Source organism: Lithobates pipiens, unplaced genomic scaffold, assembly GCF_037356315.1.
Source record: "Lithobates pipiens isolate NorthernLeopardFrog02 unplaced genomic scaffold, aLitPip1_a1.2 Scaffold_18, whole genome shotgun sequence".
Taxonomy (NCBI): domain Eukaryota; kingdom Metazoa; phylum Chordata; class Amphibia; order Anura; family Ranidae; genus Lithobates; species Lithobates pipiens.
In genome coordinates, this window is record NW_027507758.1 from 448,298,618 (window position 1) to 448,326,040 (window position 27,423).

Genomic DNA, 27,423 nt, shown 5'->3' on the forward strand with positions numbered 1-27,423 from the left:
TCTGCCACACCCACCAATGTCACGTGGGAGCATGCACTAAGGAGGATAGGCAGCTGCAGCCGGGCGGAACCGCCCCCAAGCAAAACAGTGCCAAATTATTCCTCCACCTGGCTGCTAGATGTAAAGATTATTACTCCTATTCCCTAATCATTGCAGTATAGTTATCTTACTGTTTAACCATTACTACTACCATTTTCTCTGTTCACCCTGGTAGCTTTTTGCTAATACAGTTGCTGTGTCATTCCTGGTGTCTATGCACCTTAAGTCATTGGGTTGTATATACAGCTACCTAATATTAACCTTCCCTGCCCAGCCAGGTGTGTCAGTGTGTGTGGTGCTGTTTGCAGAGTAATTGGCACAGGAATAGGGCCCTTAATATATCTATCAACTCCTTGGGGGGGTAAGCATTACATATTAAAGTGACTGTAAAGCTTTATTTATTGAAATAAAATAACAAATGTGTCAAACTTACAAGTGTAATGGTTTTGCACAGAGCAGCCTTGATCCTCCTTTTCTGGGATCCCCAGCTGCCTCTTCTGGCTCCATCCCCCACGAGTGTAGCTTTCTATGGGGGCACTTGTGCAGGCTCGCTCTCCGGGAAAGGCTCCGGGCGAGGGATATGTGTGCGCAGTGTAATGAGATCTTATCAAGAACCTGCTTCACAGAAGGATTCTGGGAATTTTTGTGTGGCACAGAAATAGTCTGTCCCTGTATCTCCAGCCCATCCGGAGGGAGTTTGAGAGTGGAGGGGTGTCAACCCATAAATCCATCTGGCTTTTTCCAAAGTGCATTTTTTTTTTTAATATTTTTTTTTTCATATATTAAAACATTATACAATCATATCAAATAAGGATTAATAGTGCACAACACCACAGTTATATATATACAGTGCCTTGCGAAAGTATTCGGCCCCCTTGAACTTTTCAACCTTTTGCCACATTTCAGGCTTCAAACATAAAGATATAAAATTTTAATTTTTTGTGAAGAATCACCAACAAGTGGGACACAATTGTGAAGTGGAACGAAATCTATTGGATTTATGAAACTTTTTTAACTAATAAAAAAATGAAAAGTGGGGCGTGCAAAATTATTCAGCCCCCTTGCGTTAATACTTTGTAGAGCCATCTTTTGCTGCGATTACAGCTGCAAGTCGCTTGGGGTATGTCTCTATCAGTTTTGCACATCGAGAGACTGAAATTCTTGCCCATTCTTGCTTTCAAAACAGCTCGAGCTCAGTGAGGTTGGATGGAGAGCGTTTGTGAACAGCAGTTTTCAGCTCTTTCCACAGATTCTCGATTGGATTCAGGTCTGGACTTTGACTTTGCCATTCTAACACCTGGATACGTTTATTTGTGAACCATTCCTTTGTAGATTTTGCTGTATGTTTGGGATCATTGTCTTGTTGGAAGATAAATCTCCATCCCAGTTTCAGGTCTTTTGCAGACTCCAACAGGTTTTCATCCAGAATGGTCCTGTATTTGGCTGCATCCATCTTCCCCTCAATTTTAACCATCTTCCCTGTCCCTGCTGAAGAAAAGCAGGCCCAAACCATGATGCTGCCACCACCATGTTTGACAGTGGGGATGGTGTGTTGAGGGTGATGAGCTGTGTTGCTTTTACGCCAAAACATATCGTTTTGCATTGTGGGCAAAAAGTTTGATTTTGGTTTCATCTGACCAGAGCACCTTCTTCCACATGTTTGGTGTGTCTCCCAGGTGGCTTGTGGCAAACTTTAGATGAGACTTTTTATGTATATCTTTGAGAAATGGCTTTCTTCTTGCCACTCTTCCATAAAGGCCAGATTTGTGCAGTGTACGACTGATTGTTGTCCTATGGGCAGACTCTCCCACCTCAGCTGTAGTTCTCTGCAGTTCATCCAGAGTGATCATGGGCCTCTTGGCTGCATCTCTGATCAGTCTTCTCCTTGTCTGAGCTGAAAGTTTAGAGGGACGGCCAGGTCTTGGTAGATTTGCAGTGGTCTGATACTCCTTCCATTTCAAAATGATCGCTTGCACAGTGCTCCTTGGGATGTTTAAAGCTTGGGAAATCTTTTTGTATCCAAATCCGGCTTTAAACTTCTCCATAACAGTATTACGGACCTGCCTGGTGTGTTCCTTGGTCTTCATGATGCTCTCTGCGCTTTCAACAGAACCCTGAGACTATCACAGAGCAGGTGCTTTTATACAGAGACTTGATTACACACAGATGGATTCTATTTATCACCATCAGTCCTTTAGGACAACATTGGATCATTCAGAGATCCTCGCTGAACTTCTGGAGTGAGTTTGCTGCACTGAAAGTAAAGGGGCCGAATAATTTTGCACGCACCACTTTTCATTTTTTTATTTGCTAAAAAAGTTTAAATTATCCAATAGATTTCGTTCCACTTCACAATTGTGTCCCACTTGTTGGTGATTCTTCACAAAAAATTAAAATTTTATATCTTTGTTTGAAGCCTGAAATGTGGCAAAAGGTTGAAAAGTTCAAGGGGGCCGAATACTTTCGCAAGGCACTGTATATGTTTTTTCTTTTGTTTTTTCATCTTATCTTAATCTTATTTGATATTATCATGTTACATGCTCAATCTCTTAACAAAATAAGCACCATTTTTTTTTCCTTTCCGAGAACAAGTCCTGATTTTGCCTCTATAGGCAGAGAGATAAACTAGGAGAGAGAAAAATAAAAAAACATTGAATCCTCCTCCCCCCCCATAAGGCCCATCTCAGCCATATTCACAGCCCAGTCTCTAACTATTATTTTGCAAATAACTATCTCAGAATTGACCAACATTACTAGGAGAGTCTGTTCCCTATATTGAAAGTAAGGATTCCAGATCCTCCAATATTTTTCCTCCTGTTCTTTCGGTGTCATAGTCAGATCTTCCATTTGTTGAATCTCCGAAACCCTTGCCATCCACTGTAATCTCTTTGCGGATACGTTACTTTTCCACAATACTGCAATATAAGCCTTTGTGGCAGTGAGAAAATGTTTTAACAGTAAGTTTTTATATTTTTCATTAGACAATGGGGTGTCATGCAAAAGAAAGGCTGCTGGATTCTCTCCAAGAGGCACACCCGTAATCGTTTCAATGGTTTCCTCAACCATCTTCCAGAATTCCCTCAACATTGGATATTCCCAAATAACATGTATCATGGTGCCTTCCGATTCCTGACATCTCCAGCATACATCCGATACTTGAGGAAATATCTGATGCAATGCTGCCGGTGTTCTATACCACCTCGTAAGGATTTTATAGCCTCTTTCTTGATATCTACTCGCCAGTGAGGCTTTGTGAGCGAAAAATTAAATCCTATCCTTTTGTGCCTGTGAGAAAGATACCCCCAGATCTCTTTCCCAAAATTGCAGAAAAGGCAATTCATGTGGGCCATCTATTTCAATTAGCAGGGCATATAGATATGACAGCAAGTGTTTCAATGATTCCCCCTTTAAACATATCTGTTCAAAAGTTGAGGGGTCACGTATTAAAGTAGGGATTCTTAACTGAGATCGAATATACATACTCAACTGTAACCGGTGAAGGAAAGCTAGGTCTGCTGAGAAATTGCCTTCAATTTCTCTATTTGTCATCACTCGCCCTTCTATTGAAAAATGAAGAAGCATACTATTGCCCTTTCCTAACGGGGATCTGTAATTTCTGGCTGAAAAGTTGATGTGTCCAGAACTAGAACCATGGGAGTTGGATCTGGCAAGGTAGTGGTGGTTTTAAAGATCTTCTTAACTGTTCGTAGGGTCACACCAACCATTGGGTTTCTCTTTGCAGATTGCGGAATGTCCCTGTCTGGAATCCAGACAAGCCCCTCCAAAAGGAAAATCAATAGTTCCATATGGATCCATGGTTTCTTTAAATGCACACACCAATCCACTACCCGTGCCAGATGTGAGACCTCATAGTATTTAACTGGATCCGGGACTCCAACATCCCCTTTCTCCTTTGGAAGCGATAGAATATTTCTACGCAACCTCGCTGGTTTTCCAGCCCAAATTAACTTCATAAGCTCTGATCTAATATCTTTCAGAAAGCCCATGGGGATTTTTATAGGTAGTGTCTGGAATAGGTATACCGAACCATGTAAAAACCTCCCTATTCCATCGCTGAAATTCTAATTTAAACTGATGCATCATAGGGGCAAAGTTAAGTTCCAAGGCCCTCAACAGTTTTTTTGGTATCTTTGTTCCTAGGTAACAAACATGAGAATTTGTCCATTTAAATGCAAATTGACAAGCGATCTGGTGTTGAAGAGCAGTATCCAGCTCCACCCCCATCGCTTCTGACTTTTCATAATTCACCTTGAAATTAGACAGTGCCCCATATGTGCGCAGTTCCTGTAGTAGGGATGGAAGGGATATTAGTGGTGAAGAAACAATGAACATCAAATCATCTGTATAAGTGGCAATTTTATGTTCCCCGACTTTTGTTAAAATGCCTCTAATATCCCCATTGGCTCGTATCATTCTCAAAAGTGGTTCTAAGGTAAGAACAAAAATGATAGGAGACAATGGGCAACCCTGGCGAGTCCCGTTTCCTATTGGGAAGGGATCTGACAATATATCCAAAGTGCATTTGGACTTGCTGTAAAAAGCAGTCAAACACCTCTGGTGAGTTGCCATCTACCTCATGAGCACTCATGGTGAAGTCTTTGAAGAAACATCTATTCAGAAGCACTTTTTTCATGTTTTGAAAGTTATGTATTTGGTGTTGGATTTTGTCACATTGGACTCTTTGGTTTGCATGTATCTACCATTTTTGCCACCAATGTGTAATACATATGGCACGTGCTATATCACTTGTTCGCTTTATGTGTAACTATTGTAAGCGCAAACACCTTTATTTGTTGTCAATATATATTTAGGAGTGATTATAATTATAATTGTATAAAGTTTTCACTTTTTAAAGGGGCAGCTACACTATGTTATTTTCCCATCCAGGGCACCTTCACCACCTATGTAATTGAAGGTGTAGGTTTGTGTAGGATTTTTGCAGAATACAGAAAACAAAATTTAGTAACTGAGTATGAACAGCATGCAATACACCATTTATTGATGTTTTTTTTATAATGTGGGTTTAGTGACACTTTTAGGATTGAGATGTAATGCAACAGGAAACAGATTGGTTTTTCAAAGCAACTATGCAAATAATGTTCTTTCCTGGAGTTCAGCTTTAGGCCGGGTTCACACCACTGCGATGCGGGAACGCCGCGAATCTGCGGCGTTTTCCCGCATCGCATTACTCCCGCCGGCAGTTCACACTGCCCTATGCGGACGGCTGGGAGTGTCAATGATATGTTAATGACACCCCCAGATCCGTCCGCATATCGCAGTGCGATCTGCCGACTCGCACAGGAATCGGATCGCATGGTGTGAACCCCCATGCGATCCGATTCTGTTGCGGACCAAAAAAAGGGTCCCGTGCGAGTTTGCTGCGGGACCGATGCGAATTCAGCCATACTATCTGTATGGCTGAACGCGCATCGCTACGGAGATCGGATGTGATTTGCGGTGCGAATCACATCCGGATCTCCCCCCGCAGCAGTGTGAACCCAGCCTTAAAGTGTTACTAAACCCACAACAGTAAAATCAGACTGTATATGCAGTGACACATGCCTATTATACTGACTGTGGAACCTAAGGGGTTAATCCTCTGCATTGTGTAAAAAAGGATGTTTGATCATGTCTTCTCTGATCCTCTCCTTCTTGCATTGTCTCCAAAACATGTCCGGATAAGACAGAGTTACCAGAGTCACGCTGCACATGCTCAGCTTGGTGTGTATTGCTAGAGAGGTTTTTTTTTTCTTGGGAGGGTGCATGTGATTAGCACAGGGCCAATCAGCACTGTCCAGACAGAGGGTCAGGGGTCTTGCATCCTGATAGGACAGCCAGTGCAGTATGAAAACGCTTCCTACAAGCCTTAACCGGGCACTGATAGAAGTCACAAGACTGCTATATACTGCTGATGAGAAAAGGTATTTAGCAGTGTATATCTACTAAAATATATGCATTTCCATGTTCTGTGTGCTGTGGGGGACCAGATATAGTGAATGCAGGGTCGTGGGTTTAGTAACACTTTAATGAACACTTTAACACTTTTTCTCCTAGATTGTAAGCTCTAACGAGCAGGGCTCTCTGTTTCCCCCCTGTATTGAATTGTATTGTAATTGTTCTGTCTGCCCCAATGTTGTAAAGCACTGCGTAAACTCTTAGCGCTATATAAATCCTGTATAATAATAATAATAATGAAGCTGGGATAACAGAACCAAGGATTCATTATAATTAACCTGACCACATAACATGACCCTGGTGCAATTTCACTATGGGCTCTTTTACACGTACGGACCGCTCTGGTCCGCCTGTCAGTTTTTCTCCATGCACCTCTATGGAGCAACAGATGTCAGCGTTGACATGTCCACTGACATCCAATCCACTAAATCCAAATGCATGGAAACCCTATTTTCCATCCATCTGGCGAATCGAAAAAAAAAAACGGACAAGCAGCTCAGTTTTCTTCCGATCCCCCATAGAGGAGACAGAGATCTGACAGGTCCGTCTCTCCACATTGAGCAGGGACCTGTCATCCGCCGGATCAGCGGGGATCAACGAAGCGATCCCGCTGAGCAGGTGGAGTCTGTGAAAACAGACATTAATGTGTGAAAGAGCCCTAAAAACAACTTTCTGTAAAAAGGACGCCTTATGTTTAGTGTATCATCACGGGTTTTACAAGCATGCATTTAGAGGAATTCAGTTATTCAGCAGTCACTCCTCATAGTTTTTAATAATGGGGATAAGCAGCATTTTTAGACAATCAGTAGAAGCACCCTTCATATTTCTCTATTTGCTAGTGTTCTTGTATACAGTATATTCTTATATATAAATATTGATGCGTGTAAGTTATTTCATATGTGCTGTCACTGTTATTTTATAATTATTATATACATTCAGTGTGTAAATAGATGCACATGCATGACATGTGATCTGACCTAACGTATAAATATATGGGTAGATAACCAGTTGTTTTCTCTTCTGACAGCTTTCTAGACAAAACAGACTGTACTGAGGTGTACAGGCCTTCCACAGCGTCTTCAGATCACCATGGCAGCGAGTACATTTAAAGAACGTCAATGCAACCTGATCCTTGGTAACTGCCAATCATGGGAAACAGCGCTTGACTAACCCCACCTATCCGTTCTATTCCTCCAGTGTGATTGGTCTATGGTAATGTCCTTCTGGCAGCAGGTAGCTTGCTGAATGCAGGTAGTGTAGAAATAGATACAGGAGTCGGAGAAGCTGCACATCTAATGTAACGTCATTACCCCTAGGCTTTACCCCATGAAGAATATCAAGGAGAAAAAGGTCAGTATGCTAAACTTTGACCTAAGCATGTTTTACTGTTTGCAATACTGCATACAAATGAATGCCTAATGTCAATTATTTATGTGTAGAAGGCTGTCATCAAGTCGAGTTGTGCTATAAGATTGGAGAAGTAGATAACACACACAATGACAGGCAGTCACGGACAATAGTATCACACGACAAGTAAATTATGAAGAAACACTTTAGGCAGCAAGCAGACATGCAATGCTTGTGCAGCTTTATGTTTCATCAAAATAGATGGCGTTCCAAGGCAACAGAGATGCTGCAGGAGTGATGCAAGGCTTGGGCAATTCTCGGTGTCCTATAATATGTTACCTGGCAGCAATGTTCTCGCTTGTTTTAATCACTTTGGATTGTAGGCACTCATTATAAAGTTGAGTACTAAGTACATCTCAGGCATAGGTGTGCGCAGCCTATTGCATTAGGGTGTGCACCCCAAAGCTTAAACACACATGCCTTTCTCTGCAGTCTCAGCTGCACTGGACGGTGAATAAATGGGAAATGTTCTGTGCTGAGCGGCTTCCTGTTTGGTCACAAGTTGAAGCATAGTAAACAAAGTTTACTATACTTCAGTTATGATTGAAGATAGTGAGTGTGTGGGTTCATTTACAAAACAAAGGGGCTGGTAAATTACATATTGATTAGACCCCCCCCCCCCCGCTCTCCATCGTGAAACATCCCCCACAGCAACTGGGGGAAGAGGAGAGGAGAGTAGGGAAGCCAGCAACACAGTCGGGGGGGGGGGGGGGGGGCAGGCAGTAGTAGGACTCAGCACCACACAGAGTGACTAGGGTGGCACACTCCCTGTGCATGCCTATGATCTCAAGTGTTCTCAGTTTTTTATGGAACACAGAATTACTAAAAAAAAGAACAATCCATGTTTTTGGGAATAAACATCTATATTTTTTCTCTATACAAACACAGTATCTTTTATAAAGGGAATTTCTTAATGTCAATACCAAGGGCCATCACTAGGGGGTGGCTATTGGGGCTGTAGCCTAGAATCTGGGGCCCATCCCCCCAAGTCTCTTGCCGCAGGGTCCCTGCCTAACCAGCGGGTCGCGGCAGCGGCTGCTGAGGCAGGCGGGCTGTCTGCATGAGACATGCAGAGGAAAGGAGAAAAGGGAGTGGGCGGAAAAGCAAAGATGACATTTCTTTCCACCAGCTGCACATCAGCGCTCATCACAGCCGGGCCTCTTCAATGTGGGAGCATGGTGTGGCAGGGAGCAGACAGATGACGTCATCTCTCACTGCCCACCACAAATCAGCGATCTTCCGTCCTCACAGAGTGGTGGAGTGGAAGTCACATGCTTCCTGTCATCGGTGGAGCTCCACTTTGCAGCCAGACCCCCTTGCTTCAATATAGGAGGTGCGGCGGGGAGCAGCGGGATTACATCATCTCTCACTGCCTGCTGCGCATCACTGCTCTCCTGCCCTCACTAAATGGACCAGTGCTGCCAGCCTGCCACCAATGCAGTGTCAATGCACATTTGGTGGCACTGGCTGCCATGGCAAGTGACTATCCACATCAGTTGGCAAGTGATAACCCACATCTGGTGGCCGGTGACGTGGCAAGTGACAATTTTCAAATGGTGGCAGGTGACGTGGCATTCTGCAAATGGTGGCAACTGACAATCTTCAAATGGTGGCAGGTGACGTGGCAAGTGACAATCCACATCTGCTGCTAGGTGAAAGTGGCAAGCAACAATCCACATCTGGGGGCAGGTGACGGTGGCAAATGACGTGCTGCATCTGGTGGCAGGAGATAGGGCAAGTGACACACCCAGAGCTCCCACTGATTCTGCATTATGATGAGTTGAATAACTTCATTATATATTAAAATGTAACAATAGAAACAATGCGCTTCAATCACCCTGACACCATATCAACCATGGTGCCATGATGATTGAAGTGCCAACACCAGCCATTGCCTGCAAAATATTGCTTACCACCGGCGTGCCCCACCCGCGGGCCTGCAAAAATGTTGGTGTGACTGCTGCTACTGGCTCTAGCCCCACATCTTTTGCAGGCCTAGCAACGCCACTGTCAATACCTATTTTAGTAGTAGCTTTGAATGTTCCACAGCAGTGGTCAATGTTTGACATCTGGTCCTCTCATTAGTTCTAGAGAAATTCAGATATACAAACTCAGCTTTATTACAAAGACTCTGTGGATGTCTATTGCCATTGGTAAAACTGATCAAATAAGCACAGGTATCAAAACTCCCGAGATGGAGAAAAAAAGAATTGCAGCCCCAAACTATATACAACAGTATATAAGCAAAAAAAGTGTGTCGATCCTGGCTCCCATACAGCACCCACACCACTAACCCAGTTGTCTTTTGAGTAAAGCCCAACTCCAGCCAAAATCTTTCTAACACCCCGTCATTGTGCCAAGAAGTGAGGGAAAGTCTTTCTTGGCCACCAAAACAGAGTCAAGCTTGCAAAACCAGATGGCGATTGTGAAGAGATAACATACTGTAAAGCTCACCAATCAGTAAATTTGAGAGTCTGCATGAACAAACTCTTTACATGTCACAGTACACAGCAAAAGTATGAGGTGCCTTTTATTATTGAAATGTAGCCAATAGGCTGTGGTCAAGTGACTCTATGTCCATGCCTGACAGGAGAATGCTGAGAGAGTGATGTTATTACTCTTCTTCAGACACAAGAAATGGTTTTCTCATCATTCCCCCATCCATTCACAGGGGTTGGTGTGATGTTTTGTCAGATCACTAGGTAAGAAGCAGCAGCAAAGGGGCTGAGCTTTATAAAGGCCCATTCACACCAGAACGCACTGATTAAAGTGCGCATAATGTGTGCTGGCTGGTGTGCTTTGTGTATGCATTGTACAATGCTTCACAGTATTTAGTTTTTTCTTTTTTTTTACTTTATATTAAACCTGACAATTAATTTAACTGTTAGTTTAAGTATGGATTTTTGTGTATTGCAACGTCCTGCACTGCAAAAAATACAGTGCGTTCTACTTTTTTTTTTTTTCCAACAATGCCCAATGGTGCTGATGTGAATGAGCTCTTAGATAAGGCATTTTGATTTACATGATTGTCTCATCTATGGGCCAGCAGCCCAGGCCTGGAAGTCTGCTGCTCTCAACAATGCCTGAACAAAGAAACAGTAGTTCTGGCTTTCTGGAAAGAATGGAAGATGAAGGCGCATTACTCAAGGCACTTAAATTGGACCTGTGGTCAAGTGCCTGCCCTTGCCCTAAAACCCCCTTTACCCCTCACTACACTAGTATGAGAGCGGCAGTGATGAGATTGGCTGCTTAGGAGTGGGGGATATTGATTTTAAAATACCGGTAGGCCCATGGAAAAATATATTTGATGCTAGGGCTACTTTATGTTCTTAGCACTAACTCTTTAATACTTCAGGTCTGTAGTTCCTGATTGGCAATCTTCATTTTAAAATGTAAATGCTATTTAAAGGAAAAATTGTACTTAAGTGTAAACAAAAACATAAAAGCTAACTGATAATGTTATAAATTAGGGGTAGGCAATCTTTGAGAAGGGGAGATCTTCAAGAACAAGATGGAAAAGATCAAAGATCACTGGGGTGCAGTACCTTTTTTTTTTATTTTTTTATTTTTTTTTTAATTAAGAAATTAACTAGCAAGGTCAAAATAAAAAGTAAGGATGGCATGAAGAAAACATAGGAAGAGAAATAAAATAAAACAAATGCCATTGTAAAAATATAAATTTAGCCTACCCTAAAGTGGAGTTCCACCCAGAAATGAAACTTCCGCTTATTGGATTCCTCCCCCCCACCTCCGGTGTCACCTTTCAGGGGGGAGGGGGGCCAGATACCGGTCGAATAGAGGTAGTTGCTCCCACTTCCGTGCATAGATCGCTGCACTTTCTGCAGAGAACTACGCCATGTCCGGTCCCTCCTCCTCCCCCCTCCCCCCCGCTGTCTTCTGGGAGACACACAGGTCCCAGAATACAGCAGGGACCATTCAGAAACCGCAGTGCGACTTGCAAATGCGCAGTAGGGAACCAGGAGTGAAGCCGAAAGTCTTCACTTCTGGGTTCCCTTACCAGGAATGGCAGCGGCAGCACCCGTGAGTCGATCCGAAGATCGGCTTCGGGTGCCGACATTGCGGGCTTCCTGGACAGGTAAATGTCCATATATTAAAAGTCAGCAGCTGCAGTATTTGTAGATGCTGACTTTAAATTTTTTTTTCCCCAGGTGGAACTCCACTTCAAGGCTAGGTTCACATCTATCCAGGTTGCGGTTGATGTGTTTTTCTGGCGTGTTTTGCGGTGAGCCTTGTGTTTTTTAACAAGTGATTTTGATGCGTTTTTTTTCGCTAATAGGAAAGTATGACAGTTCTGTTCATGGATTGTGACTTTGATGCGACTACACTCTCTGGCACTCAAGTAGCAGCAAACTATCATCATAGTAGTGCAGAAACCTTTATGTGTCCAAAGTCGTATGTTAGGGCTAGGGTTAGGGTTAGACCCCTTTACACTGGGGCCGCCGAGCATTAGCAGTAAAGCACAGCTTGTTTTAGCGGTGTTTTTTGGCAATAAGCGGGGTGCTTTTAACCCCAAAGAAGGGGTTACAATCGCTTGTGTTGCAGCTCTTCCAAATCGCTTTTCAGGTACTTTGGAAGCACTGGCCATTCATTGCAATTGGCAGGGCATTTTGAGAGCGCTGTATACAGTGCTACTTGCAGGTCTTTTCCTAACGTCCGGCAAGCGCACCTCCCCAGTGTGAAAAGACACACTGAAATGAATGGGAGGCGCTTTTCAGGCACTATTCCTAGCACTAAAATGCCTGAAACCACCTCAGTGTGAAAGGGGTCTTCGTGGTAATCATTAGGGTTAGCAGTAATTGTTAGGGTTAGCATCCTAACCCTAACTATAACTGCTAAACCTAACCCTAACAATTACTGCTAACTCTAACCCTAATCCTAGTCCTTAACCCTAACCCCAAACCCTAACATGTGACTTTGGACACATGGTTCCTGCACTACTACCACTACTGATGCAAGTCTGATACTACTTGAGGGCCAGAGAGTATAAAGTCATATTAAAGTCACACCCCATGTAGAGAACTGTCATACTTTCCTATTAGCTAAAAAAAAAAAAAAAGCATAAGAAATGCAAAACTGCGTTTTTGGTGCGGGTCCACTCAAGTCACACACAAAATGCAATCTGCTGTGGGAAAAAAAAAGGCCATGACCCTTTCAAAAAAAACTCACCTTCTCAAAATGCACAAGTGTGAACTAGATGTATAGGAAACCATGTTAAAGGGACTGTAGTGAGTTTATGAAAAATGTACGTTTTCAATCGCTTTCATTCACAATTTTTTCATTTCTGGAGAGTAATTGGTCACCCCCATAAGTCTGAATCAGGCCATCAAGAAGGCAGAATATTTGGTACTGCAGGTTGGCTTGCTTGACTAGTTTCAGGCCTAGTCAAGTATGCTCTCTGCTACTAATTCTGGTCAGTGTAAGTAGTATATAGCACAGTGTTCAGGGGTCAGCAGTATGTAGGGCACTGTACAGTGGTCAGTATTATGTAGGGTGGTGTACAGAAGCTTTTAGCATGTACGGTTTGTAGGTCAAAGTAAATGGGACAGCAGTTTGTTGGGGACATTATAGGGGTCAGCAGAGCAGAGGACAAGGACCAGCAGGGCACAGGACAGGGTCAGTCAGGCAGAGGGCAAGGGCCAGCGGGCCTCAGGACAGAGGTCAGCAGAGTAGAGAACCGGGTCAGCAGGTCAGAGGACAGGAGTCAGCAGGTCAGAGGACAGGAGTCAGCAGGTCAGAGGACAGGGGTCAGCAGAGTGGAGAACACGGGTCAGCAGAGTAGAGGACTGTGCAAGCAGAGTAGAGAACAGGGGGTCATCAGGGGCAGAGGACAGGTGTCAGCAGAACAGGAAACAGGGATCAGCAGGTCAGTGGACAGGGATCAGCAGATCAGTGGATAGGGATAAGCAGGGCAGAGGACAAGGGTCAGCTGAGCAAAGAACAGGGGTCAGCTGGGCAGAGGACAGGCGTCAGCAGGGCGGAGGACAGGCATCAGCAGGGTAGAGGGCAGGGGTCAGCAGAGCAGTGGACCGGGGTCAGTCAGGCAGAGGACAAGGGCTAGCAGGATGTAGGACAGTAGTCAGCATGTCAGAGAGCAGCAGTCAGAGCAGAGAACATGGGTCAGCAGGGCAGAGAACAGGTGTCAGCAGAACAGGAGACAAGCATTAGCAGGTCGGTGGACAGGGATCAGCACAGCAGAAGATAGTGGTCAGCAAGGTGGAGGACATGAGTCAGCTGAGCGGAGAACAGGGGTAAGCAGGGCAGAGGACAAGACTCAACAAAGCAAAGGAATGGGGTCAGAAGGGTGAAGAACACCGATTAGCAGGGTGAAGAACAGGGGTCTGCAGGGCAGTGTACAGGGGTCAGCAAGGCAGGGGGCAGCAGGACAGAGGTCAACAAGGCAATGGACAGGGCCAGTAGGGCAGTGGACAGGGGTCACTAGGGCAGAGGACAGGGGTCAGTAGGCCAGAGGACAAGGTCAGCAGGGCAGAGATTTCACCACTACGTACAGCTGGGAAGACATTTTGTTGTCTGCTTTTCTGACATGCTGATCCCCACCAGCCCCCCTCTCTCATCCACCACATATCCAAATAAAAATGTATTTTATTTAAACATTTTAGAAGTTATTTGAAGCACACAATAGGGATCAGCAGTAGCAGCTGAGATAATCTGCCAGACGGTTTTGTGTCTCCTTCAGGTGCACTGCTGTAATTGAGGCTAGATTCCCTTCTGTCCATGATAAAATCTCCTGGGCGGCAGATTGAAGTATCCGACACCTCGTACCTCCCTGTTTGTTGAGGTACACAACCATAGTGATATTGTCGGATAGAATTTGGAGATTGTGACCCCTGATTTCCATCTGAAATGCCTGTAAGGCTCTTTGAACTGCTAGAAGCTCTCTCTGATTCGATGAAGCTTTTGCTTCCCTTGAGGACCATTCTTCCTGTGCAATTTAGAATCTAGAGGTACCTGCCAACAAGTGTGTTTGTACTTGTATCAACCATACTTCTAAATTTCTGGCTACACAAGTGGAGGCATGAGCTGGTTTAAGATTTCGAATTGCTGAGTCCCAGGCTCTGTGAAGAAGAATAACTCCTCTTTTATCCATCAGATCCTAAGCGTGCCCATATTGTCAAACGCTAGGTCCGAGTTTTTTTAAACTTTTGAAAGAGGTGCGTCTAACTTAAGATTTTTTTTTTCCATGGCTGCGCTGTGTCCTCTTCAAATGGAAACCTTCTTTTAAGGTTTCCCGAAAAAAAGAAAGGTTTTCTCTCTGGATTTTCCCACTACAGCTTGATAGTATCAGGAAGGGAACTATGCACGGTAAAAACTCTAGCCTTTTTTTTATGGAAAGCTTTGTACATAAGGTCATGTTTAGACAATTGTACTTTCTCCTTTTCTATATCAAGGGTCGTATAGATAGCCTTTAATAAGTCATCTACATCTTCCAATGATAATATATACCTCAAACACCTTGCAGATTCTTTATCCCTGGGCCTTGTATCTGACCCTGATTCTTCCGGAGAAGATTGGGCAGATCCATCTTCAGCCTCAGAGTCTTCACTCTACGTACCGTGCTGTGGAGCGCTAGGACAGGATGAAGTCCTAACTGGAGATGGACCCTCTGAGGGGACTTGAATCTTGTCAATTAGAGTTTTAAACAAGCTAAACGTAGACATAAGCTCATCTCTAACAGAAGTCAGGCTGTCTATACAGGTGCAGCAAACTGCTTTGCTCCATGAGGAGCTCAATTTGTTTCCGCAAACAGCACATTCCCTTTTTGGTGGCTGCGCCTGGGCCTTGCCCTGAGTCTTGGCCTGCAAGAGAACAAATTACCCCAATAAATGTTATGCCGCATACACTCCATAACACCCAGTGCAGGAGGAAAGGAAAAATGTGCCCCCTTCACATAGTCCCTACTGGTTACAAGGGGAGAACACTCACAGGATGTGCAAGTAAGTAAAATACACTTCAGGCTTACTTGTGAGGTGCTGGTGTTAAGGCCTGCTTCCACTGCCTGTGCAGGTATCACAGAGGAGTCCACCCCGCCCCATAGTGGTCCGTAGCCTCTGCCGGGTTTCACTCTTTTAAACACCAGCTTCCCAGCATCCTTGTTTGCGCCGTTTAGAGAGAGAAACTAGCATCTCCGGCGCCCGCTGATTACCTCACACGCCCCGCAAGTGACCCCGCCAGGGAATTCCTGTGGGCCAGCTTGGAATGCATAAGTTCTGCCCCTTCACGTGCGTGGCTTCTTCTCTTCCCCTGCACACTCCAGCCACACTGTTTAACAGGGAGAGAACAGCTGTCTGCAGCCATGCTGCTCGCAGACCGGAGCTCCGACGTACACCACGGTGCTGGCATTCCCCATGCACTGAGAAGCAGGGACAGCAGCCACAAGCCTACTCCCCTGGTGGATGTGCAGCTCTGGGACCTAAGAAGAAGGTAGGGACTACCCCAAAATGCCACAGGAGCCATGCTCATGATACTTATGCTGCGTCCACATGACCAGACTTTTCGTCGGACCTAGTGAATCTGTCGGATATTACAATCATGTATGGGCTCCAGCTGACTTTTTTTTCCCCAAAAGTCAGACGGACCTAGAAATAAAACATGTTTCAAATCTTTCCGACGGACTCGAGTCTGGTCAAAAAATACATTCATCTGTATGGTAGTCCGACGGACGAAAACCGACTCTAGGGCAGCTATTGGCTACTGGCTATTAACTTCCTTATTCTAATCTGGTCGTACGTCATCACTTTCAAATCCGTCAGACTTTCGTGTGCTTGTGTGTGGTCAAGTCCGTTTTGGTTGGAAAGTCCATCAGAACTCTGCCGAAAATCCATTGGGAAGACCGTTGGACCTAGTCCGTCGAAAAGTCTGGTCGTGTGTACGCGGCATTAGGGGAACCAGTTCCAGGAAGCATATTACCCCCCGTCCAGAGGTAACATTTTTTGGGGCCTAGAGGACCGCCCTTTTATCTGATAGGGGTTAACGTGTTTCCTGTCCTGGTAGGAGGAGCCCTAGGTCTCATGGGCTGTCCTGGAAGACGCTTAGAAAAAATGTAAATTCACTTAAAACTGTTTTGTTAGTGGTGACGGTAGGTTGGCTAAATTGCCAACATATTCCTTAAAGACTCTTCTGCTGAAACCATCTTGCTACTATTCGCAGCTCTGCCTCTGTCCCCTACAGATTGCTAATCCTGTTGCATTCAGTATAATGTTAAATAAATTAAATATCCAGCAAGGTATCAGAGACACCCTCATAAAGGCAGAAGGTCTGACCCCGTGATCTTGTGTAAGGAGATCTACTAACTACAGCCCTGAGAAATGTAAGAAGGTAGCGGATGAACTTGATAACATCTACTCAGAAAAAAACTATCAAGATTAGGTAGAGTGACCCTACAAATATATACACAGAAAAGCCATATAAACACTTAAAATAAATCAATGACTTCATCCCTCTCAACTGGCTTTGATATTGTAAATGCCAATTAAATGCCATTTGGCAGGTGGGGCTTCCATTTCTGACAAGCTTCTGAAAATATTATTGGCCTGGCTGGTATATTCCTCGGTCTGTCTTTTTTTTTTTTTTTTTTCTGTCTTTCTGTTCTTTCTCAGTCCCAAAAAATTATGCAGCAGGGGAAGCCGGTCTAAATTAGAAGACATGATCTGAAAAAGTATTGCAGCCAGAGGACTAGTACAGTATGGCAACTAGGAAACCAGCAAGTGTCCTTTTAAATATGTGGTAAACAGTTTGTGTGGGGGGTTCAATAAAAGGTTCTGAGCGCAATTCAAAAGGTTCTGCTAACCGTTTCAGTGGCACTATTACTGCACCAAATTCAAAAATAATTACCTCTAGTTCATAGATGAAACTGGAGGAAATTCAAACCAACTCTAAGCTGTTGTACAGAGGAGCAGGCTACCCACATCTGTACACTGTGTAGCAGAATGGCATATCTGCTCCCTACCCCCTCCTCTCCCCTTTTTACCTGCTATTGGTTGGTTAAGATGCACACAGCCAATAGCTCCCTAGCAAGCAGCGACAATGACAATGGATGGGTCAACTTTCACTGTCACTGACCACCAATGCGGAGGGTGGAGGGAATTAACTTTCAATGCCTCTGACCACCAATGTGGGGGGGAGGGGTGGTTAATAGTACTGACACCAGTGCAGGGTGTTTATTATTACATCCACTGACACCAATATTGGGGGTTATTATTGTGTTGCATCCATGAACACCAATGATACAGCGTTATTATTCTGGCCTTTGACATCAATTCTCGGGGGTTACTATTACTGCCACTCACAACAGTGCTGGGGGTTATTGTTCTCCAACTTCTTCAGTGTTCAGTGATTCGCTGCAAAATTTTTGTTAAGGTGTGTTACAGTCCTCTCATTTTGAGTGGGCTGTCTAACTTGAAGTAATGCACCTCGATGTAAGAAAATGTGCTGCTGCACCCCCATCCAACAATATAAAGATTAGTACCTATCACCAGTTATGAATGCAGTCACATGGAAGGCAGGGGGTGGCCTTAACCACGTGCCACCCGCCGTATAGCAAAATGACAGGGGCAAAGTGGTTTCGTTATCTGCCTCTGACAGAGGCTTCATACCACGTGATCAGCTGTGACCAATCACAGCTGATCATCGCGTGAACCAGGAAGTGCCGGTAAACGTCTTTCCTCAGTTCACGCTGACAGGTAGAGCCAATCGGTGGCTCTCCCTGTCAGAGGGGTGTCTGTGCTGATAATCAGCACATTGATTATCAGCACAACCCCATCAAAAGGTGCCCATCAGCTGCCAATAAATGCCCATTACCTGCCAGCCTGCCCCCCTCTATAAAGCCTGTCAGTGCCCATGAAAGTACAGATCAGTGCCCACAACAATGCCCAAAATTGCCTATCAGTGCCCCATCAAAGTGCCAATCAGTGCCACTTAGTAAAACCTGTCACTAGCTCCTCATCAGTGCTGTCAATCCAGTGCCACCTATCAGTGCCCATCAGTACCGCCTATCAGAGACGTCAGGGCTGCCTATCAGTGCCCATCAGTTTTTCTTTTTCAAAATTGTCGCTTTTTTAGTTTATAGCACAAAAATGAAAAACCACAGAGGTGATCAAATAACTCTAAAAGAAAGTTCTATTTGTGGGAAGAAAATGATAAAAATGTTGTATGGGTACAGTGTTGTATGACCGAGCAATTGTCATTCAAAGTGCGAAAGCGCTGAAAGCTAAAAATTGACCTGGGTAGGAAGGGGGGAAAGTGCCTGATATTGAAGTGGTTAACTGGAGCAAGTACTGACTTTCTGAAAGTTTATATTTGCAAAGTATTTTTCTGACTAGGCAACTTGTGGTGTACTATGCACCACGTATTTTACCTAAATACCCTTTCACCACTTAGAGGTACACTTTAAAGTGATTAAATACATTTCTATAAAAAAAGCTCAATGTATAGTAAGCCTACAGTATCAATGGCAGTGATGTGCGTTGCGGAGGAATAGGGAAGAGCATAGTGGTTTTGGCAAAATTGATTTGGAAAAACAGTGTTACTTATCAGCCTGCTTAAGAATAAAATGTTTTATGAAAACTACTTTTTTTTTTTAAGAGGGTGTGTTTTGTAGGGTGTATTTAGAGGAGTTTTGTTTATTTTATATCTTTCTTTCTTCTTGCATTGTATATTTGATCATTATACTGCCACCTTCATTTTTTTTTATTTTACTTATATTTTCACTCTAAATTTTTTGGTGAAAAAAGCTAAATAATGAAGCTAATGAAGGTCCATTTTTGCACTAGAACATTTCCAGGATAGTTGAAAGGAACTCACAGGAGCCATTAAAAGTCCATGTACTCCTAAACCCCCCCCCCAAACCACCTTAAAGTTGTTATAAAGGATCAATTTTTCTCTAAAATAACAAACATGTTATAATTACCTGCTCTGTGTAATGGAATCAGGGTGTGTGTATCTGTTCAGACACATAGTGTGGCTCGGCCCCAACCCCTGCTCTCTGCTCACAGGATTTAATGGCTCCTGCTGTTCTCAGCCAAGCCTGTGAAAAGCAGGAGAGAAGAGAGAGTCACTACAGACGGGCACAGTGTTGGAATCAGTGATCACTATTAAATTCTGTGTTCCCAAACAGGTGAATTCCCACCAGGCTTGTTGGGTATTGCTGAACTTTAGCATTGATATACAGTGGAACCTTGGTTTACGAGTAACGCGGTTAATGAGCGTTTTGAAAGACGTGCAACTTTTTTTTTGCAAGACAGGACAAAGCTTTTCGTATGTTAACAATGCAGAGCTCTGTTCTGTCAGTGGGTATGCGTCTGTTTTTGTTTCCCTGCAAAAACCCTACATTCCTTAGTAAAAGCGGGTTCCCCACTGGTGCTTTTGGCTCTTTCCCTTCTGTGTCTGCCACCATGGCAAGTCATTTGCTATGGGTGCAGACATGCAAGCCAATTGCTCCAGCTGCTATCAGTAAAACCTGTGAGACCAGGAATAGGGAATAGAAGACCTGCAGCTGGGCACAGCACTGGATCTATTAGGGAGGGGGAGCAGGGAATAGACAGTGAAGGGTTATAACCCCTGTGAGTTTTGTTTGTGTGTCATCTGTGCCTCATTGGGGAGATTTCCATTCACTTCCTGTCCTATAGGCAAAACAGGAAGTGAGAGGAAATCCCTCCAATGTGAGGGAAATTCAGGGTATCACCAGGGTCCCCAAAACTGTCCACATTGGAATATTTGCCCTCTATTACTGTTCTGGTGTCAACCCAAAATGGAAGATTTTCCTTTACTTTCATTTTTGATAATAGCGGTAAACAGGACTAATCGAGAGGGTGAATCTCCATAACGGAGGGGCACAGACAGCAAATAAAACCTGACAGCTTCCTTGTAACCTAACAATAAATAAAGGTGCATGCACCCTGGGCAGTATAGGGATAGAATTATGTGATTTTGTCATTGTTTTGAATTTACATGTGTTGTTTGACCCAAAGTTTATATAAAAGATCATCACATCTGTCTATGAGTGAGTTGAGGTGACGAATTGACAGTAAGGTCTCTTCATACAAAGTAGAGGCTTTTTTGTCAATTAGGAGTCCTGAAGTACCTCTGACATGCAAAATAACCGTAGAGAAGGCCATACTGGGCAAGCCTGCCTAATCCCAGCCTGTATATACAATGAAGGATTATAGGAGGTTGGGAGTGCGATGCTTAGTTTGGTGGGTCGTATATATTAGGGTAACGTGTTGATTTGTGTGCTATTCTAGTTTGAAGTACATGTATTAGGTTAGTGATAAGGTTGGGTAAGGCCTACCTCAAGGTTCTGTATCTGAAAGCTGGTTGATGTATGATTCTGAGTGTTTGTTAATGAATGGTGAGTGAATGGACACCCCTTGCCTGTAGCGGACTCTATCATGAATATACCAATAAGGAGAAGACACGGAATTGTGCCATGGAAGCTGTCGCTGAAGAATGGTGGTAGAGTGTCATTCAGGGTTAAAGCGGCACAAGTTGAGTGGAACTTTGGTCAGAAAATTGAGTCCTGCTAGATCACTTCAAGTTGGCCCCTTTTGCAGGTATAACTATTTTTAACATAAAAGAAAGTCCCTATACTGTTTAAAATCCAATAATACACTATTCTGCACATGCTTAGTTGCTCTCCATTTTTATGCACTGCTGAGTTTGTAGAGGCCAATCTGCTGAAAGCCTTAGAACACTTTCACACTGAGGCGTTTTGCAGGTGCTTTAGCATTAAAAATAGCACCTGCAAACCACCCTAAAACAGCTGCTCCATTCACTCCAGTATGAAAGCCTGAGCGGGGCACTGGCAGGGCATCAGAAAAAGTCATGTCAGCAGATTCTTGGAGCGGTGAAAGAGCGGTGAACTCACCGCTCCTCCACAGCTCCTCCACAGCTCCTCCACATTGAAATCAATGGGGCAGCGCTGCTATACCGTCGGCAAAATGCCGCTGCTGTGGTGTTTTGCAGGTGTATTTAACCCCTTTTTAGCTGCTAGTGGGGGGTTAAAACCGCCCGCTAGCTGAGGAATAGCGCCGCTTTACCGCTGACACCCTAGTGTGAAAGGGCTCTTTAAGCGAAATGATACCCTCCTATCCTTTACACCCAAGGAAGCTGCTTCTGTTTGAACTGAAACTGTCATGGAGCTGCACATGTGATCAGTTAGGACACCAGTCATTTGATGGTTTGACAGTTTGATTGAGGCCACAATCAAATTAAACAGTTTTTGGAAACTGGCAAATCAATGTGTTCAGTTCTGCTGTCCTATCAGATTACCATTACCCATCAGATTGTGTAACGGAAGTGATGGTCCCACCAAAAAATACTTTCTGCACATGCGCTATGTGTTCCAACATCTGATAGAACAACGGGTAGCGGTAATCTGATAGAACACCGCTTTATGATTTACAGCTGGGGCTTTGGGCTTCAGCAAAATGGCAGCCTTCCGCAAGAAGAAACAGGAGCAATGCTGGAGGCAATTTACAGCACACACTATTTTAGTAGCATATATTGATGTAGATTGTACTGTATGTTCCTTGCTAAAGAGCATTATTTTTTATCAAGTTGTTATGGGTAAAGTTCAACTTTAAGGCATTTATGGACTGTTCCATAGAAGCTGTCTCTGAAGAAGGGTGATGTGTGCCTTTTAGGCACAAAGCAGAATATGTTGAGAGGCAACATGTTTTTTTCTGTTTTAATATCAGATGTTTCTGGACCGTTGAAACCTGATTACACCTAGCCTGGAATGGCAGCAGGGTGTGTATAGCAGAAGAATGCATATCAGAATCTTTATCTGGAAAAAAGTATTTTTGCATACCCCCGACTGTGGCCAACTGTTGCTGGAATACTGACCTGGGTCAAAAAGTTTGATGGTGATATAGCAGTGCCACCTAGTGGAGACCACAACATGCTTCCTGGAAGATGCTTGGGGGAGTAACATACTTCCTGGTGATTAGGAAGACTGCCTCTCATGGCGTCTTATTGGACTACATGGGTGGACAGAGGATGTTTGTGTGGGTTGTGTCAGAAAATGCTTTAAAAGGTAATGGCCAGTTAGGGTTTTCTCTCTTTGTCCTGGAGCCAGCCAGCATACAGAACACGAAAGGAAGGACTTACGGTATTGTATCCAACCCTGATCTTTTGTTTTATATGCTTGGTAATAAAAATATTGTGAGTTTGCCTCAAAATTGAAACCTCATACATAGGCAGAATAAAAGTACCATCATCCAAAAATTTTATGCAAAAAGGAGGAAGGTAGGGACAGTTGGTGAGGCTGTCTTCCTACAAAAACAGGGGAAATGCACTTACTCTGTACCAATGAGTGCAAATAGACTTTGAATAAAAATTATTATTTATTACATATAAAAAACACACATATGATTACAAAGAATTAATACATAAAATAAGGAAAGAAAGTCAATACACTATACTTATACTTTTAGACTTCCAGGTGAATTTCTTTCTAAATTTTTATGGAAATGTCTCACAGATTATGTAATCCTCTACCAGTTTTGTGATCAAAGGACCGCTTCGTCAGGAGGATAAATCTATAAGGTAAATTACATATTTGAAAACCTGTACAAAAGATGGCAATACAATATAAAAAAAATGCATTTACACTGGGGATATATCAAGAAAATGATATAAAATAAATACAGCAAGGGCCCGAGTGTAGTCGCTAATCTAGGAGTTCAAGGCCAGGTGTATGCTTCAATGACCACAGGATATGAGGGGATTTACAGAGATAAAAATATATATCCAAATAAAAATATATATGGATATTAGATTGTGGTGATACCAGGCCTGGTAGGAGTAAAGGAGAAGACGAGGAAAAAGAGGGGGAGAAAGAGGGGAAGGGATAAAGAAGAAGAAAAAGCAAATAAGGGAAGGGGTGGGGGAGAAGGGGAAGGGAAGGGAAGAAGAGGGAAATGAAATGGGGAAGAGGGAGGAAAGGAGAATAGGACAAGTAAGGATAAACTGTAAAAGTGTAGAGCATGAGTAAATTATCACAGGCTTGTTTCGATGATCACATGGAGAAAAGAACAGGTAAGGAAAAGTTAACAATCAATCCCTGCTCTACACACCCGAATAAATACTGGTCCAACCGGTCCAATATGGAGGCATAGAGCAAAAAAAGGAGTCTATCAGTAAGTGACATCACGCTGTACAGTGTCTAGTGACAGCAGACAGCCAAGGCTAGTGAATAGTTACCTTAGTAAATGGTTCAACTGGGCATCCTCCCTTGGAAACACAGAGAATGCTTCTAGTGCTCATTCACAATCATTGGTACGCAGTATCCTGTACGCGCAATACTTGCTCTCATGTTGGAACTGCACCAGGAAGGCAGATTTCCGGATCCAAGCAAATTCTTTGCAAGACCGTCTTCTTCTAAGAGGCTATTCCCACACCAATTTAAGAAAAGCATTCAACCAAGCCCTAGCACGTACTAGAAACTCACTGCTTTATGATACCTCAAAACCACAACAAGCTGATACAGTTAAGTTCATTACAAAATATTCTGCCCACCATCATCAACTTAGAAAGATCCTATCTGACCACTGGCATTTACTTACTGACCATCATGTTTTGGGTAGACATGCCTTAACTTGTGTTCCAGAGAGCCTCCTTCCTAAGAGACCGTCTGCCCAAGAGCCATTACAAGATTCCAGAATGATCTGTGACTGAACCTTGTGGAACCTTTCAATGTGTCCAATGCCCAAGTTGCCCCAGGATCCTTGAGGATACCAAATATCAATTACCTAATAGAGAAATTTTTGTCCCATGTACCCCCTTAACTTGTGGTACAGTGGGGGTGATTTATCTAATGTCTTGCAGATGCAATGCTTTTTATGTGGGCAAGACAATCCAAAAACTCTGACAAAGAATTGGAGATCATTTGTATTATTCCAGTAATGGGAAGCTGATCACTGTCGGCTGCCATATTGGACTACCTCAACACGTTGATCTAATAGCAGTCAGATTTCTGGTCCTTGAGGTGGTTTGTCAGAGGGGGTGACTGGGACAGGATCATTCTATAACGAGAAACAATGTGGATTGAGCGCCTCAATGCCACCATCCCTCCAGGTTTAAAACAAAATGATTTCCTACAAACCTTTTATATGAGGTATTTTTCCCCTTCTCCCCTGCCCACCCCCCTCCACTTACCTCCCATCCCCCGGTCCATTCCATTACTCCTTTTTACCCTCCCTTCCTATATGGATTGGTGTCGCAGATGCCCCTTTGGCCACCTTCACCTATTCATCATCCGCTTTTCCATTGTTTTGATAGAGGCCACAATGTAGCTAATTCAAATTTTTCCCCCCTTTTTTTACTTAAACCCTACGTGTTGGGAATCTAATGTTGTCTAATCATTGTATTATGCCTTTATTCAACTATAACTGTTTTGAATTTCATGTATTACTAGCCCGAGCTCTGTTTCCTATCTGAGAGTCCTTCAAGTTGACCATACCTGCTCTGTCACTCTTTATTCCAGGGCGAACATGTGACTCCTCTGGTGGGGGCAGCCCATTCCTTGAAAGACTGCCCCACACTTGTATCGTTCAATTCCGCCCATTTGACATATACGATGTACGCTTGCATGCCAGCATGGTTTCACGCACGCACAGTGTGGGGAGCCAGACCTGATGACATCACGTGCCGCCTCGTGGTGGCATCTAGCGTCTTCCAGGTTGGGGAGCTCATAAGCAAGCTTTTGCCCGCTGGTGAGAATTGCGGATTCTTTATGTTTCCAAGGAGGGATGCCCAGTTGAACTATTCACTAGCCTTGGCTGTCCGCTGTCACTAGACACTGTACAGTGCAATGTCACTTACTGATAGACTCCTTTTTTTGCTCTATGCCCCCAGATCTCAACGGTTGGACCAGGATCTGTTCAGACATGCAGAGCAGGGATTGTTAACTTTTCCTTACCTGTTGTTTTCTCTATGTGATCATTGAAACAAGCCTGTGATAATTTACCCATGCTCTACACTTTTACAGTTTATCCTTACTTGTCCCATGGGGGACTTCCTTTAGACCCCTTTCACACCGCCGAGCCTATAGCGTCAGCGGTAAAAACTCCGCTATTTTTAGCAGCGTTTTATCGTCGGATTTGCGGCGCATTAACCCGAGAAAGGGTCAAAACCGCCCAAAATACGCCGCCATAGCAGCGATTTGCCGGGAGTTTAGCCGCGCTGCCCCATTGATTTCAATCGGGAGCAGCGGTGGAGGAGCGGTAAACACACCGCTCCTTCGCCGCTCCAAAGAAGCTGCTGGCAGGACTTTTTCTGACGTCCTGCCAGTGCACTGCTCCGGTGTGAAAGCCCTCGGGGCTTTCACACTGGAATGAATGGTGCAGCAGTTTGAGGGCGGATTGCAGGCGCTATTTCTAATGCTTTAGTGCAGGGGTCTCAAACTGGTGGCCCTCCAGCTGTTGCGAAACTACGAGTCCCATGAGGCATTGCAAGGCTGACAGTTGCAAGCATGACTCCCACATGCAGAGGCATGATGGGACTTGTAGTTTTGAAACAGCTGGAGGGCCACCAGTTTGAGAGCCCTGCTTTAGTGCCTGCAAAATGCCCTCGTGTGAAAGGGCTCTTAAACTTCCTCTCTCCCCTCCTTGGAGTATTAGTAATGTGAGCACACTCTATTGTGTGGTACACCAGGTAGGCTTATTTCAACTATATACTTACCGTATAACAATCACTCATTGACCTGTTTCAGCTTGACTGTGTTCCCCCTTACCCCCCATCTCCTCCTTTTCAGCCCTCCCCCCTCTTCTCCCTCCCCTTCTCCCCTCCTTTCCTCCTCTTCCTCCCTTCCATCTCCCCTCCCATTTGTTTTCCTCTTCCTGATTCTCCCTCACTCCCCCCTTCTGTTTTTTCTTTCCCTTCTTTTCTCTCCCCTTTTTCCCCCCCCTTAACCCTTCTCTTTTCCTCCCCTTCCCCGTTTCTTTCCCCTCTTCTTCCGTTCCCCTTCTCTCCCATCCCCACTCCTTCTTTTTCATCTTCTTTATCCCTTCCCCTCTTTTCCCTCCCCTTCTCCTTTACTCCTACCAGGCCTGGTATCACCACAATCTAATATCCATATATATATTTTTATTTTTATCCACATAAATCTCCCATGTCCGCCGTGTTTTATATATTTTTCTTGATATATCCCCAGTGTGAATGCATTTTTTTTTTATTTGGTTCCATCTTTTGTACAGGTTTTCAAATATGTAATTTACCGTAAACAGTATCTCACAAATGTGAGTACACCGCTCACATTTTTGTAAATAGTATATCTTTTAATGTGACAGATCTGAAGAAATTACACTTTGCTACAATATAAAGTAGTGAGTGCACAGCTTGTATAACTGTGCAAATTTGCTGTCCCCTCAAAATAACTCAACACACAGCCATTAATGTCTAAACCGCTGGCAACAAAAGTGAGTACACCCCAAGTGAAAATGTCCAAATTGGGCCCAATTAGCCATTTTCCCTCCCCGGTGTCACATGACTCATTAGTGTTACAAGGTCTCAGGTGTGAATGGGGAGCAGGTGTGTTATATTTGGTGTTATCGCTCTCACTCTCTCACTGGTCACTGGAAGGTCAACATGGCACCTCATGGCAAAGAACTCTCTGAGGATCTGAAAAAAAAGAATTGTTGCTCTATTTAAAGATGGCCTAGGCTATAAGAAGATTGGCAAGTCCCTGAAACTGAGCTGCAGAATGGTGGCCAAAGACCATACAGCGGTTTAACAGGACAGGCAGGGCCATCTTTAAGTCAAGGCAAAAGGGGCAGCTGCCCTGGGCCCTGTTATTGTTGTGGGGCCCAAAACAGCTGCCTCATACTTTCCGAGTTTAAATTCCCTTGTGCTTTGAAATTTTAGTCCTGTGCTGTGTCCCAATATCTCAGTGTGAAGTGCTGGTACTCATACTGCCCAGCTCTGCCCTATTATTGTGTACAGATGACTCACCTGCAGACCCTGTGT

The 27,423-nt window shown here is 44.0% G+C and overlaps 1 protein-coding gene across 1 annotated transcript in view; it reads left to right on the forward strand.

Moving 5' to 3' along the window:
- Positions 1-7,207: 7,207 nt before the first annotated feature.
- The window catches only part of PLS1 (plastin 1), a 184,929-nt gene continuing 164,713 nt past the window's right edge, over positions 7,208-27,423 (forward strand). Inside the window, exon 1 of the mRNA XM_077488218.1 lies at positions 7,208-7,365. The gene's annotated coding sequence lies outside the window, so the exon portion shown is untranslated. The remainder of the gene's footprint in view (positions 7,366-27,423) is intronic.